Source organism: Podarcis melisellensis (assembly GCF_964234715.1).
Source record: "Podarcis melisellensis genome assembly, chromosome: 3".
Lineage (NCBI taxonomy): Eukaryota > Metazoa > Chordata > Lepidosauria > Squamata > Lacertidae > Podarcis > Podarcis melisellensis.
The window spans coordinates 21,061,497-21,077,409 of record NC_138530.1 but is presented as its reverse complement, the minus strand read 5'-3'; the positions used below and the strand labels follow the sequence as shown (position 1 = coordinate 21,077,409).

Genomic DNA, 15,913 nt, shown 5'->3' with positions numbered 1-15,913 from the left:
AGAAAACCCACCCTTTCCATCAAAGTCTTTGTCTCAGCTCCCTTGTCCTCATCCCCAGCTGAAACAGAACTGATCTGGGGATCTTGAGAGCCAGGGATCAAAGCCCAACTTTGTCATGAAGCTCATTGGGTGACCTTATAGAGTCCTAGAATGGTAGAGTTAGAAGGGACCCCAAGGATCATCTAATCCACCCCCCCAAAATGCAGGAATCTCAACTAAAGCATCCATGGCAGATGACCATCGGACCTCTGTTAAAAAACCTCCAATGAAAGAGAGTCCACCAATGTCAAATAGCTCTTACCAATCTTGAGATTAAAAGGGAAATTTTCGTCTATATTTGGATACTATCATCCATCATTTTGATGGATGAATACACCCACTATCCTTGGATATTGACATTGCTGTATGGAGCTGCTGGGAATTGGAGTCCAGTAACATAGAAGCATAGGGACGCGGGTGGCGCTGTGGGTTAAACCACAGAGCCTAGGACTTGCCGATCAGAAGGTCGGCAGGTCGAATCCCCATGACGGGGTGAGCTCCCGTTGCTCGGTCCCTGCTCCTGCCCACTTAGCAGTTCAAAAGCACGTGAAAGTGCAAGTAGATAAATAGGTACCACTCCGGCGGCAAAGGTAAACGGCATTTCCGTGCGCTGCTCTGGTTCACCAGAAGCGGCTTAGTCATGCTGGCCATGTGACCTGGAAGCTGTACACCGGCTCCCTCGGCCAATAAAGCGAGATGAGCCCCACAACCCAAGAGTCGGCCACGACTGGACCTAATGGTCAGGGGTCCCTTTACCTTTAACATAGAAGCATAGAATCATAGAGTTGGAAGGGACCTTGAGGATCATCTAGTCCAGCCCCCTGTGATGCAGGAATATGTAGCTTTCCCTGAAGGGGATCAAGCCTGAAACTTTGGCATCATCAGCTCCATGTTCTCAGCAACTGAGCTATCCATCTGGAAGGCCACAGGTTCCCCAAACTACATAAGAAAAGTGATCAGTGTGGTAAAGATGACAGTTTGAAGGCGAAAGAGTTACTGAATGGTGGGGAAAGGGAGAGAAATTGTGAGGGTAGGGCTTCTGCCCCAAGCATACTTGCTAGGGACTAAGCCCCCATTGGACATGTAATGAGACTTTGTTCTAAGCAAGCATGAAAAATATGGTGCTGAAAGTCAGGTTTCATGGAGACAGTGGAAATACAATGCAATCCTTTATGTGCCTACTCAGAAGGAAGTCCCACTGAGTTCAATGAAGCTGGCTCCCAGATAAGTGAATTGCAGCAACAATCCTATACTCTCTTAGCTGGGAGCAAGCATCACTGAACTCCATGGGGCTTCCTTCTGATTAGACAGGTGTTGTAAGAAAAAAACTGCTCCTTTTCCCAGTAAGGGATTGTGCCGTTAGTCTGAAAAGATCGGGTAAAGTCCATTCAGCTATCAAATCACAGTAGTAGTGTCTTCCCCACAACTGTTCTCTACTGCCTACCCTTCATCCTGAAAATTATTCTCCCCACTTTCCTGGAAGCTGCCAAGAAATGGACCCACTACCTCAAAGTCATGCACAGATTCCCTGCCTCTCCTCAGAGTATTGCATGTCCAAAGGGCTTGGGAACCAGCTGGGGAGAGGAGGGGTGAACCTGCTCACAGGCCAGGGGAGGGCATGCCTCACTCTGAAAGGGAATGTCCTAACTCTGCCACTATCCAAATTTAAAAACAACAACACCGAGACTTTCTGTCCTAACTGTTATGTTGGAGTAGTACCTCTTCAATGGTGCAATTAGGCCAGCATTTCCAGGGCATAGCTTACTCTAGATTATTGCTCTGTCTTCACTGGCAGGCAAGGAGTGATTGGTTTTGCTAGGTGCTGAGTCAGTCGAATACATTTCTCTCTGTATCTGTTTCTTCCTGGCCAGGATTCTTTCCTTTAATCCTCTTCTCTTGCAATTGGTAAGCCTGGACAGATGATGTATTATTGCTGCTGCCCTGCACAACATTTAGCACTCTGTCTGTGCTTATTAAGTGTCCTAGTTCAATAAGTGTTATGAAAACTGAATGTTTTGCACCTAAATGACTGAGAGTCAGTATAGTGTAGTGGTTAAAGTCCACTGAGCAACTTGGGCTTGTCGATTGGAAGGTTGGCGGTTAGAATTCCTGCAACAGGGTGAGCTCCCGTTGCTCTGTCCCAGCTCCTGCCAACCTAGCAGTTCGAAAGCATGCCAGTGCAAGTAGATAAATAGGTACCACTGCGGCAGGAAGGTAAACAGCATTTCTGTGCGCTCGGGTTTCTGTCACGGTGTTCCGTTGCGCCAGAAGTGGTTTAGTCCTACTGGCCACATGACCCGGAAAGCTGTCTGTGGACAAACGCCGGCTTCCTAAGCCTGAAAGCGAGATGAGCGCCACAAGCCCATAGTCGCCTTTGACTGGACTTAACCGTCCAGGGGTCTTTTGCCTTTTTACCTTTAGTGGTTAAAGTGACAGACAAGAACCTAGGTGACCATGAAGCTCACTCTGTGTGAACGTGGGCCAGTCACTATTTCTCAGTCTAACCTACCGCACAGGGTTGTGGTGATGAAAAAAATGGGCAGGAGGAGAGCTATGTATGCCACCTTGATTTCCTAGCAGGAATGTTGGGATGTAAGTGCAAAAAATAAATTAAATAGAATAAATAAGAAGAGCCCTGTGGATCAAACCAAAGGCTCATCTAGTACAGTGACCAACCAGATGCCTTCAGGAAGACCTAATTGCAACAGTGCTCTCCTCACTTTTGACTCGCAGTAATTGGCTTGCAGAAGTGTCCTTTCTCCAACAGCGAAGGTAGAACATTGTTAGCTTGGTTAGTAGGCATTGATCTCTTCAGCTATCCCATTATAGATGGGGAGGATACTGGCAGAATAAAAGCTGAACAAGAGGGGAAAGTTACTTGGGCCTCTCTATGTGAATAAAGCTGGTAGGAGGAGAAACACGGCCTACCCAACAGAAGTGTGTGGGGTCCTTAGCTCAGTAGCAGAGCACATGCTTTGAGAGCAAAAGCTCCCAGTTTCAATCCCAGGTATCTGCAGTCAAAATCACTGCCAGTTTTGGACAAAAGTTCTGCTCAACATTATGTTCATATGCCATATAATTTGCCTTCCTGTGTTGCACGTTTATGATCTGATCCCAACAAACAAGTGAAATGGAAGTCGTAAAACATTCCAAATATTTGGTAGTTGCAAATTGACCCTCTTGGACTGGGATTTGGAGAACAGTAGAGTGAAGTGCCACCTGTAGGAAGAGCCCGGCTGGATAAGTGCAAAGGTTAAGACTCACAGAACTCCTGTATTCCTAGAGAAGACAGGTCTGTGTGATGTCATATCCCCTACTTCCTGTGGTGGGAAATAGGACAGGGGATCTTAATCTTTTCTCCTTCCTCCTTGCCTCAGTCTCTCTCTTCCTTTCAAGCCAGTAATGTGAGCAGACGTACATGCCTGGGCTCTGCTTAGAGCTCAGGCTCTATTTTGGAAACTAATTTTGTAACCAATCAGTATTTTTACCTGCATATTTGCTGCCTACATTGAAATGTAAGTAAATCTTTTTGTTTGTTTGTTTTTACTAAAAAGTGGTTCATTCTTAGTAAAGGGGACAGAGAAGTGAAAGATCAGCTGACCACCAATAATTGCCTATCTTCCAGTAAATTGCCAAAGCGCAGAAGTATTTTTATTCTGCTATAAAGCAGTTCACAGTCTGTTTACTCTCAAATTTCTCACACACACAGGGACAGGCAATTTAAATTTACAGATTTAATCTTCAATCAATCTCCATCATTGATGAGCCTAATACCTGCATAATACCTAAAAGACAGCTGAAACCCATAAGTGAAAAAGGCAGGGAATTGTTGTTGTTGTTGTTGTTGTTATCTCTTACCATTTTGTGGCTTAAGACACTTCCCTGGCCAGCCTTACCAGATACAGATTGTGCATCCTGTCCCACTGCTTTGCTTATCATCCAGTCTGATGAAGAGGTCTGGAGAACTCAAAAACATGACTAATGTTTTGTGGTATTTTGGCTGATCTAAGAGAGGCAATGATTGTCTATTGTCGATTAGGGCATGTGAGGCACTGTCCCAACCACCTCTGCCTTCCCTCATCCATCTCCCACCTATCTACCTTCTTAAAAGCAGTCCAGAGGGGGCTGGCACTACCTGTCAGGTTCCTCTTCCTTAGGCTCAGTTGCCCTTGTAGACATCAACAGGGAGGAGGAAGGGGTGGGAACTAGAATTAGTTGGTTTGGCTCTGCCTACTATTTGGGCTCCCTGCATTTGGCCCCACTGCATTCTCAGTGGGCACCAGCCACTACTGAATAAAGGCATTGCGTTCATGGGAATGTTGTCATTTCTTATTCTTGTATCTTGTATCTCATTCATCTACTGGCAAAAGTATTAAACTGACTTCTATAGTGTATTCTATGAGGGCCAAAGACCCTTCCCAACAAAAACACCTTGCTCTGGGGCACTTTACAAATTAAGACCACAATCCTGTTCCATTTTTTCTGGGAGTAAGCTCCATTGAACCCCATTGTAGGATTTAACTGGATACTGGATCCAGCTGTTTCATTAAAATCCCTGATAGTCCCTCCTTGATTCTCCTTGTGCAAGCAGCTCAACCCTACCTGAATAGGGCTTTCCCATTAAGGGGAGATAGATTAAGAAGGTGGTCTGCATGGATTTCAGCTGCTGGACAAAAAGATGCTGCTCATTATGAAGTTAGTGCTGCTGCTTTCAGTAAAAAAAATGTGGTATCGGTGTGCTTCTTGAACCTAAATGCAGTAAGCAGAAATAAATTATGTTGGAAAATTAATGGCTGAAAAGCTGGGAGCAGATCCTGCTGAATATGTGTTTAATAAGGGGCTAGGCCAGGGATGGCTAACCTGGTAATCTCTAGGTATTGTTGTTGTACTACAACTCCCATTGTCCATAACCATCTGCAGTAATGGCTGGGGCTATTGGGAGCCGGCCTCCAAGTACATGTGGAGTACCATATGGGTGAAATAATCAGTCTTGGTTCTTGTTCTGAATGGGACTATTTTCTGTGTAAGTGCATCCTATGTTACTTAGAACTAAATGTCATTCACCATAGGCCTGCTTGAATAGTGTTCAACAGCCCAATCCTAGGTACTCAGAAGTAAGGAAGTTATTAACAAGTCCTTAACAGGGTTTTCCCCCAAGTAAGGGTGTATAGAGTCGCAGGAACCTAACTCTAATCTGAAAGGTTCCAAGACACAATGCCTTCAGACCTGGAACATCTTATTTCTTTTCTTGAAGTCCCAGCTGCTGTGTCTGTTGCTCTTCAACAAGTATTCTGAGTGAGTAAATGTTGTTTTTAGCTTTTGCAAGACTTTGTGTGGTTATTGCTTTAAAGGGGGAAATACCAGGAGAATCTACTATGCGTTAGAGCATCCTGGATTACTTAAACTAAAAGGCTAAAACTAGTCTAGCAAAGCTTCCTTATTTCAAGCTGTCTTCTCTGGATATCGATTTCTGATATCTAGTCTTGTGTGATACCAGACATAATATGGGTTCCTCTGTATACAAAATCTACACAGCTGTACTTCCAAACTCCAATTTTACATTTACTTAAATAGCTACGTGTAAGGGTATGTCATGCAGGCAATCTATAGATATGTGTACAGGCAGGAAGAATTGTGTGTGCATGTAGGGGCATGTTACATCATACACCTGTGCAAATACCTGTAAAATTAAATTTTGGGCATAAGCACGGCCAGTTTATGGAAATTGTTACATTATATTAGACTACATGGGTGTGAGTCTAAGCATACTTAACATGCATGCCAACTCAGAAGTAACCTGTGCTGACTTCAATGGAACTTCTCCTCAGGGTAGCAAACTCATAGGGTTGCACTTTTACGTGAGAGTAACTCCAGTCAAATCCATTGGGACTGAAACATCTAGAAGTGTGTGGGAAATCGCTTAAAGGATCCCTGCATATTTTGCGAACAGTGAACACCAAGACAGGAGAAGAGACCACATATGAAAGTGGTCAAAAAATGCTGTTTGCTCTTGTCAATTTGTCTATAGTCTCCCACATACACCTACTTAGACAGGAAGGAGATAAGCCCTCTGAATGAGTTGGATGAGACTGAATCTCCCCAGGTTCCCAGCTTCACCCTCCAGCCTTGAGCATCCTTCCCTGGAAATTAAAAGTCCCTGGAGATCAGAGGAGCTTGTTAGATGAGGCTCAGCATCCTGTTCCTACAGTAGCCAGCTGGGTGCCTCTTGGATTTAGGAGCCAACTCCAAGGGGGCCACCCCCCAAAAGTTGATGAGTATTGCCATTCAAATGGTATGTGTGCACCGTCATATGATTGATTATGTGGGGCGGGGCTTATCTGGCTCCCCCCCCCAATATTTTATTCAAGTTGGTACCCCTGCTCTGGGAAATCTGGAAGCGGGACCCCAGCTCCTGCAGTTTCCAGCACCTGTTACTCAGAAGCACAGCCCTGGTGGCCCCTAGGGCTGTTAACTTCTGAATGGACCCGCACGCTCCTGCTGTACGATCTCTCTGTCGCGCGCGGGTCCGTGCCTCTTGTCTGCCTCAAAAGCTGCCTGCCACCATCGATGTGTGCAAGGCAAAGGCACACTGAAATAACTATTGGTGCGCCCTGGGGGATAATGGCCTTTTGCAAAGAAAGGAAACAGCCAGATCGCTTCGGAAAGATTCAACCTGCCCCTTCCCTGGCTTGGATCTGGGGTGAGGAAGAAGGTGGATCGATGGAGATGGAGGTGAAAGCTCCTATGGATTTCCGGATACCCTGGAGGGAAAAAATGGGGGGGGGGAGGAGGTTCCTATGGAAGGCAGTGGAGCTGTTATTGTGTTTCTCTGACCAAGCATCCAGTGCTCAGTCAAACGGGCCAAGCCAAAGTGCACGTGTGAAACGCAACTTTCGTCCTCTCCTTCTCCTCCTCTCTCCCCTGCACCCCGCTCCCCTTCATCCCTCGATTCTGCGTTTTGTTTGGCTCTCCCGCCCCCCCCCCCCAGCCCCAAACTTTGTCTTCTCTGCTGACTGAGCCCCTCATATTAAGCCGCTCCGGCTCCTTTCTCGGCGACTGCTAAGAAGTCAAGAGCGATTCTCTCAGCCCCTGGCCTTTCATGCCCCCAGCCTGTTTGTTAGCCCGCTGAGGCCCGCCTTAAAAAGTTTATAGCAGAGGAGCAGGAGCGTCACGAAAGACACTCAGTCCTCCCAGGGGTCCGTGCATGGTACTTTGTGGTTCTTTAGGAAGGAAGGAAGGAAGGAAGGAAGGAAGGAAGGAAGGAAGGAAGGAAGGAAGGAAGGAAGGAAGGAAGGAAGGAAGGAAGGAAGGAAGGAAGGGAGGGAAGGAAGGGAAGGAAGGAAGGAAGTTGGAGGGGGTTACCCAATAAATAGATTAAATCCATCTCCCTAGATTCGAATTGCTGTATTTTATGGCTGCCTAACTGCATTCGGATGATCTATTTGTCTCCCTATTTACATGCTGAAGCTGATTCAGTCACGCTCAGAGAAGAAGACCCTCTGAAACCAACGTCCCGTCAAACCAGCCTCTCTTAACTCCATTGCTTTCAATGGGTCCTTCTCCGAGCGTGACCTGTTTCGCAGTCAACCCGTGTATTCTTCTCAGATAGGAATTATCAGGGTTGCGGTCCCCCCCCGCCCCCCTGAATTCATAGCGACTAATTTGTAATGAAATCGGAGCCTCCTCCTCTGTTTATCTAGATCAGTGTCTCGGGAAAATTGCACCTGACTTTCCGGCCCAAGCCTATTTGTTGAATCTAAACAGGGATTGTGGGCTGCGCCTCTTGATGCAACATTCTCTGAAGCACCTTTCAGCGGCTCACAACTTTTAAATACCTTTCTTTCCTTGGACTGCTTTAGAAGGCGTAAGAGGGAGAGAGAAATTCCTGGAGATATTTCCTCTTCATATATGAAATTCCCCTCCCCACCGTTCTCTTTCCTTAAGGGAAAAAATATCCAATTTCCCTGCGCTCTTTCTCTCACTCCCTTGCTGATGATGTGTACACATCTTTTTAAAAAACGAATAGAGTACAGAGCAATTAGCGGTTTCAGAAGACAGAATTGAAATTTCACAGAAATGCGCCTTTAACTGGGAATGCGTGTGTATGTGATTGTTTTGGACCTTTGATAAAGACGCATACCGTGTGCACAGCGAGAGCAATGCTTTTCCTACATGCAGGGTGCGATCAGTGTCATATTGTTATGATTATCACCGGATCCACAAGCAGACTCGTGACTTCCCTTGCTCTCAACAGATTTCTCGGGAGAAAATTATACCACTAAAAGCAATGGCATCTCAGATCGGTTTAGAGCCTGCTATTTTATATATATATATATTTGTGGAACAGGTTTTTTGGAGTTTGGAGTGTGTAGACATGCACATGTATCAATTATCTCTATCGTACAGATATAAATCAGGCACACAAACACGCCTTTTCTTGTTTTTCCCCTATTTTATTTTAACCTAATATTCTCAGTAATCTAGCCTGACTGAACTAATATGTGTGGGCATGTGGATCCTGAATTTAAAATGCATGTATATTAATATCACATCCTCAACATATTGACTTTGAAGCATAAGGGACTCCTGATTATAAAAACGGAACTCACTTACTGACCAGCAAGACTGCCTAGGGCAGTATCTTTATGCCTGAAATTTCCCCTACGTTTCATGAATGGTCATTTCCCTGACACAGCCGAAGATGATCAGCGTTCTCTTTGGGGAGTTTTGTCAAATATTTGTTTAGTCCTGAGTAAGAGCCTTACAAAAGTTTCCCAGTAATCCAGGACCGAGCTTGATCCGCTAAACGGGGGTGTGCGGTGTCAAGTGAATGGCGATTTACATGATAAAGAGGGCAGCCTATTTTGTTCAGGGTGGAACTGTTACTCCTGGGCCGTCGTCAGCGAGAATTTGAACACTTGTAGGAAGAAATCATCATCATCAATTGATCATGCGTCACCCAGTTTCCTTCTCCCCAAATCCTTGCATGTGCTAGGAGTGTTAAGATTTTGAAGAACCTTGGACGCTCCTTGACAGTGAGCCAAAGTGAATCACGAGTCATCCCCATTTACTTCAATGGAAGAACTTAGCCAATATTCATGCCTTTTCTTTTGAAATCAATGGGACTGAAAAGTGCTTTCCTTTGGCTGAGTGCTGACCTGTGGTGGTGGTAGCGGCGGCGGTTGTTTTATTATTTAAACATAATAATAAAATGTTTATTTTCAATTTTCGTGGGAACACTAGCTTATATATGGGGATAGCAAAGCCGTGCTTTCACCCGCTGAGTCAGAAGCTCCAGTGCTTGTGAAAGATCGCAGTGACATCCACAACTCACTTCAGCCGATGTCAATTGATTCTGTAACACAGTGACCGTCTCAGCTTAAATGTGCTGTAGCCGGAGAGAGGTGTATGGAGGCATTATCTTGGCTGGCAGGGTTACTTGCAATTTGGAAGATATTTTCATTTAGTTTCGACCTTCCACAGCACTGCTGATTAAAATAAATACAGGGATGGTGCGGAGAGAGGCGACACACCTGCGTTCTCATCGCGTTATTCCGGCGCCCTCCAAGAAATTCACACATTGCAGCGTGGTGTCTGCGTGGAGTTCAGTGCGGAATCCACCCCACTCTAGAGCGGTTATATTGGCTTGTGTAGACCTATCTTGAATAATTTCACATACACACAAGCACTAACTTCAGCCACACTTTGGAACCTTCCTTTGAAATATCTTGCAGTTACGGGACTTGCCACGATCCCGAAACTCCTTACTCCGAAGCAGATTGAGTAGCATTTATACTGTACGGCGCCTCCCCGGTGCTCCGACATAACAGCGCCATTCTGTGTGCGCTTAAGGGGTGTCCCTCCTAGTGAAATCAACATGACTTACTTCGGAGTAAGGGTTTATGGCGTCGGGGCAAAACCGTATTTGCAAAAGCTTCTCAAATCCGCACTTGCCCTCTTCTCTCTGCCTGGGGACTGTTCTCTTTTCGTAAAGCTTTCTGGTGGAGGAAACAAAAAAAAGCAGCTGATTTTAAGCGGGGTGTCAGGAGGGGCAAGTGTGGAGGTTTAAGCACTGAACTCTTGTACTGGGCCTTGATTGAACCGCTGTCGGTACCACCCCCCCCCGGGAAATGTTTATGTTACCTTTTTGCCAATCCGTCTAGTTCTTCCACCAGTCTTTCAGCATTGTACTTTTCTTGCGTTGGAAAGGTTTGGGGAGACGGCTTAGAGGCCAAGCTGCGCTTATATAGAACACGGACAACTTGCCTGCCAAAGGGCTCTTGGGTTTGTTTGCAGAGCCTGGTTGCGCCTAGGTGAAATGGGAAGGGCGAGCCAGGTGGACAAGTTAAGGAACAACCCCCCCCCCCCAAAAAAAAGAAACCACACTCGGCATGCTTGCAAAGACCAAAGGGGGACTGCAGTTCAGCCTCTGGACTCTGTTGGTTCGCCACCACCACCGCCCTTTCTCTTCACAGACATGAAACGCGGATATGGAAATCAATATATAGACAGTACGGAGGGCAGATAACGGACCAGGATCGGTGGCTGTAATAATCTGCATTTAGGGCTTGCTATTGTTTGAATCGAGCTCTCCCCGCTCTCTCTCTCACACACCCCATTAGCACTTGCGGCTTTTCTGATATTTGTGGTAGTTGCTTTATATTCTTGTTGTACTTTGGCAAATCCAAGGCCCTAAATCCTCCCCCCCCCAAACAAACATACACCCAGACCCGCGAGCTCCCACCCCCAGTTTGGGGGTACTTTCGGGCGAGGAAGAGAATGGCTGGCATTTAATTGGCGCTGCCCTCTTCTAGTGGCTTGGAGCTCCTCTGTGCTTTGTTACTTTTGGGGAGGTGTGTGTATTGGAGGAAGGGGGGAGCCGAGGGGGGGGGAGGAAATCAGGCTAATCAAACCTTTTGTCATGGCCAAATTCCCCCCTCGGGGTCTTTCCAAACATTTGTTTGAATAATTTACCTCCAGAATAGAAAAAATACTAATTGATTTTAAAGGGCGGCGCGCCCGCCCCTTCGGAGAAAAGCGAAAACGCAGCGCAAAGACTCTTTAACTGCTGCAAAGTTCCCTTACGGAATGTTGGCGCCCCGGATTTAAAGGGGCCACGTCCCGTTTCTTTGGCCGACGCAGCAGGCGCCACGCGACGGCCCCGTCCCCCTAAGGGTGCTGGTCCCAATCCAGGGAAGGTGGGTTCAATCTTTTTTGGGGGGAGCTGGGGAGATCAGTCCCTTCGAAATGTAGGGTGGGGTATTTCTGCCTCGTCTCACCCGTGACGCAATATGGCCTGGAGGCCGCCCTGCCTTAAACTCCAGTGTACCTACTTAACAAACGCACTTCTGATTTAATGTGGATAAGCCTGGGTCGGAATTCCCACTGAAAAGAAAAGCCAGGGGTGGCGTCGGGGCTAGAGACAAGCGCTGCCTACGGAGATGGTGGGTTCAAATCTCTGCCCAGCGATGACGCGCTTCGGGGCAGGCACCCTCTGCGCCTGAGCCTACCTCACAGGGTCGTTGTGAGGGCCAAATTGCACTGCCAGTCACGGATTACTTTAGACGGATCGGGGCCACCGAGCGTCGTCTCCCACCTCCCTCCCCGAGACCCCAGAGCTGCGTAAACGTTCCTCTTCGACGGCGGGGCAGAAGGTGGCGTTGGTTGGATGAGGTGGGAGCCGGCAGCCCAGGGTGGTTGTAGTCGAGAGCGGGGCGGCGAGGGCGGAGGGGCTGCAGGTTCAGCGCCTGCTCCCCGCTTCCCATTCAGGGCCGGGTTTTGATGCGATTCATTAGAAGTAACGAGTTGACATTAGGTAAATCGGCATTGAGGGAGCTTTTCTTCGAGTGTATGGCGAAGCTTCATTACAGCCATCACTAACAAGGCGTGCAATCGCTCTGATTGGGCAGCCTTCTTCCAACGGCGGGGCCTCGAGCAGGATGCCCCCCTAATGAGGGTCACTGCCAGAGATTGATAAGATATTCAGGGTCCCCCCCCCACTCCTCCCTTCTCCTCCTCGCGCCAGGAATTTGGGAATTAAAAGAGAGAGAACAATTTGGATGGAAATCTTAGTACTCTGGTTTTTCTTGTTTAGTTCTTGTTTGGAAATCCGGAGGAAAGTGGAGAATCGGACTTCAGCCATGCCTGTGCTTTGCCTGCGCTCTCTCGGCGTCTTCCTTTTCAGGCCTGTGGACGGAAGAAACTTCTCTGGGCTGCCAGACCTTGTGCGTCTTTCCTTGGGCTTGCTGAGCGCGGAAGGGCTTGTTTCTGTTTAAAACCCAGCGTAGGATCCGGCTAACACCGTCCCCTAGGTTTTTGCATGGGAACCTTAACATTTGTCCTCCTCCCTGATGGCTAAATCATGAGGCGGCTATCAGTCCCAACGGCCTGGCTGGCCCTTGCCAAGAAGCCCGAGCGTGTCTTCTACTTAACATAGCTAAATTACAGCTTCTAAATTAGATTAAGGATCTCCCTTGCACCGATTGGTGCGGCCTGATCCGGAGCCACTCAGAAAGAGAGCCCCGCTGTACCTGGCGATATTTACTACCGAGGATGCGTATAACAATAGCATCCTTAAAGCACGTTTTCTTTGGAGTAAGCAATAGGTACTGTCTTCAGTAACTAACTGCAACTATTCTTTAAAGTTTACGCCTGCACTGATATATGCACGCACGCGTGTTCAATAACAAAACGCGTGTTCAATAACAAAATTTAACGGTATTCAAGACCGTGCAGGGAAACGATTTCCAGGTTATGGCTGCAGTTTGAAACACAGTGACTTAGGAGATCAGTTCCACCGGACTCAGTGGGATTAACACAATCAGGATTTTGCCCGCAGGACTGGGCACCACTTTCTGATCCTAAACACATGGAGCCATAACCCAGTGGGCTGGTGAAGCTCGATCCCAGGATTGTTTACTCGGGAGTAAGTGCCACTGAGACCAATGCTGCTGCCCCCCCCCCCACGTATAATGGGACTGTAGCCTGAAGGCAGTTTAAGTTCCACTGAAATAATTGGGCCGCTCCTAACTCTAAATTGAAGCCATAGGGTGCGGATAAGTCTACAATTTTATATACACTTACCTGGGCGTAATTACAAGTAAATAAGGATCAACACTTACTTTGGAGTAGCTTCGTTTGCATAAGATCAGTCTGAGCGCCTGACTGTTAGTCACTTGGGACTGAATTTCTAAGTACCTGCATTTAATCAGGGGGTATTGTTACTTGAGATACAGTCCTCTGAAATGTGCGTGAATTATTGCGAAGCATAAATTGTTTGGGATCCCGAGTAACCGGGGAAAAGTGCAAACCTTCAGACAAGCAAACCCAAGTTGGGTGGGTGGTTGAAAATAGTGCAGAAATCGGAAGACTTGAAGCAAAAGACATTCCACCTGGAATTAGAGTGCCCTTGTCAGGAACTGGGGGAAAAAAGAACTACCCGGACAAACTATAGGAGAGAGGGTTCGTTTTCGAGTCAGAGAAACAGGATTTGCTACCAGAGAGACCTTTTTGAAAACGAGAGCTCTGAATTCCTGCAACAAACTCATTGCAAGGGAGTTGGAGAGCGCTGCTTTCGAAACGCGACTATTCCTTTTAACAGAAGAACAACTTTTTCCTCCGCACAGAATTTATTGGCTTCAAAACTAGGCATACACACACGTTTTGCATTCTTCCTAACCGAAACCAATTCGGTTTCTTTGTCACTCTGAATAGCACAGTCCTACACGTTTGTCTGCTTAGAAGAAAAACCTCCCTGGATTCAACCACTAGATAAAGGAGTTTAAGGCTGCAGCCTTAACCTCGATATTACCAGCAGAAAAGAAATACTGAAATATATATATATATAAAGTTTCCCCTTGAACCTTTGGAGGTGGCTTTGAGCCAGTTAATACGAACTTATCCCCCCCAGCCCCCCCAGTCCTTTGCCTTCGGTTTTTACACCCGCGTGCACAACACACCCTTCACATCAACCGGATTGAATTACAGCTGCCGAGTGGGTCAAACTTAAGAGGACGTCTAACATATGTATTCGTTTCTTATTTATTCTGAAATGGGGAAGGGGGCCTTCTTCTTTTTAAGGATATAATTGTACCAGGACATAATCACTGCTTGCTATTAAGTAATTCAATGAAAACCCTGTTGTTGTTGTGTCTAGGGGTGTGTGTGTAATTGTGACTGATCTGAGTTTTCCTTTCCTTTTCCTTTTATTCCGGTTTCCCTTTCTTAATTCTTCCCAACACTTTTTTAATTTCCAGAGGAAGCCTAGAATTGTACTTTAGCACACAATCTGAACACACACATAAAAGCAGGGGAGAGAATCTGACCCGCCTGGTAGGTCGTTCCGGACAGAATCAGGATTAAAGGAAAGGTGGGGGCTGCAGGAAAGAGGGATAAACTGGGAAGCACAAAAGAAAGCAATCCCGCAGACAAGGAGAGACAACCCCCCCCCAATCCCTCAGTTATTACATTTGAACCAAAGGAGCTTGGAGTCCCAAGACAAGGCGCGTTGGAGATGCTAAGTGTTAAGATGACGCTTTCAGGATCCTCACTTATGGTATCACGCTCCATTCACACAAATGAGATTTGCCTCTCGGTGGCGCGGGATGGCATCCACCGAGTTGCCCAAAGAGAGACTGGATTTTACAGCAAACACGCGCAAGAGGAGCGCCGCCTCCTCCCCAGACCCTGGAGGACCGGGAAGGAAGCCCCATTGAATTCAAAGGGAGTGACTTCCGAGGAAGACAATTACTTGGGAACCCGCTTCCCTCAAATTAGGTGCTCCAGGTAGTTCCAGCACTGGGGAAATCGTCTCCGGGATCTAAATGCTGAAGCAACCCCTTCCAAACGAGTGATGAGGTGGAAGAGCGGTCAGAGACGGCTCCCCCCCACTCAGCGCGCCCCGCCATCCTGTCCAAAGCACGTTATTTGGGAAGCAAGTCCCACTGATCTCTCCCGGGGAATTGACTTCTGTTCCTCTTAGCCTGTTCAAAATGAGGGTGCAAAATGCCCTTTGGTGAAAGGGATTGGGGGGGGCGGGTAAATAAATGCAGAGCCCCAAGGAAGGAGCAAGCGTGTCGAAGAAAAGACAAGCAGGCTGCGAGCAGAGGCGTTGTACCCGCTACGACCTCTCTCCTCTCCTCTTTCTCTCTCTCTCTCTCTCCCTCCCTTCTCCTCCCCTCCCGGGCTCCTTAGCAAAGATGGGGATCGAACTCTATCCCCGAGTTCTTGAGCCATCGGGTCACGGAAGTGAGATGCGAGGTGGGGGTGGGAATGGATCCTTAAAAAGAAAGAAAACATAACCCTGAACATGCAAAAAAAGCAGCAGCTTTTCCAGTGGGACCTGAACGTATGAATTAAAACAAAAACAAAAACACAACCATCCCCCCCCCAAACAAACCGCCACTTACAGGATCCGGAAAGGATTTTCAAGGTCAGCATGGCTTGCTGTCTTTGGCCCGGGTGAAGAGGCGGAAGAGCGGACGCCTCGGCTGCTGGGATCTTTCCTCCGATCACTCTTTCTCTTTTCACCTCCTCCTCCTCCTCCTTCCTTTCTGTCTGTCTCTTTCTCTCGCTCGCTCGCTCGCTCTCCGGCTCCAGCGGCTCTCAGGCTCAGCAGTTTGCTTGCAAAAAAAAAAAAAAAAGGAAAAAAAGCACCTCTCTCTCTCTCTCTCTCTCTCTCTCTCTCTCTCTCTCTCTCTCTCTCTCTCTCTCTCTCTCTCTCTCTCTCTCTCTTCTTTCTTTTCCGGGGGCTCTGTGTTCGCCAATTCCATTGACAGTTTTCAGCCAGCAGCTGCAGTCATTAAAAGGCATTTACACCCTGGCCTCCTCCGTACAAAGATAGCGCGCCAACAATTATCTGCTTGTACGTTTAAGG

General features: G+C 47.2%; 1 long non-coding RNA gene across 1 annotated transcript in view; it reads right to left on the bottom strand.

Moving 5' to 3' along the window:
- The window catches only part of LOC309366061, a 36,883-nt gene extending 21,236 nt beyond the window's left edge, over positions 1-15,647 (bottom strand). Inside the window, exon 1 of the long non-coding RNA XR_014166454.1 lies at positions 15,447-15,647. This is a non-coding gene — a long non-coding RNA (uncharacterized lncRNA). The remainder of the gene's footprint in view (positions 1-15,446) is intronic.
- Between the last annotated feature and the right edge of the window lie 266 nt (positions 15,648-15,913).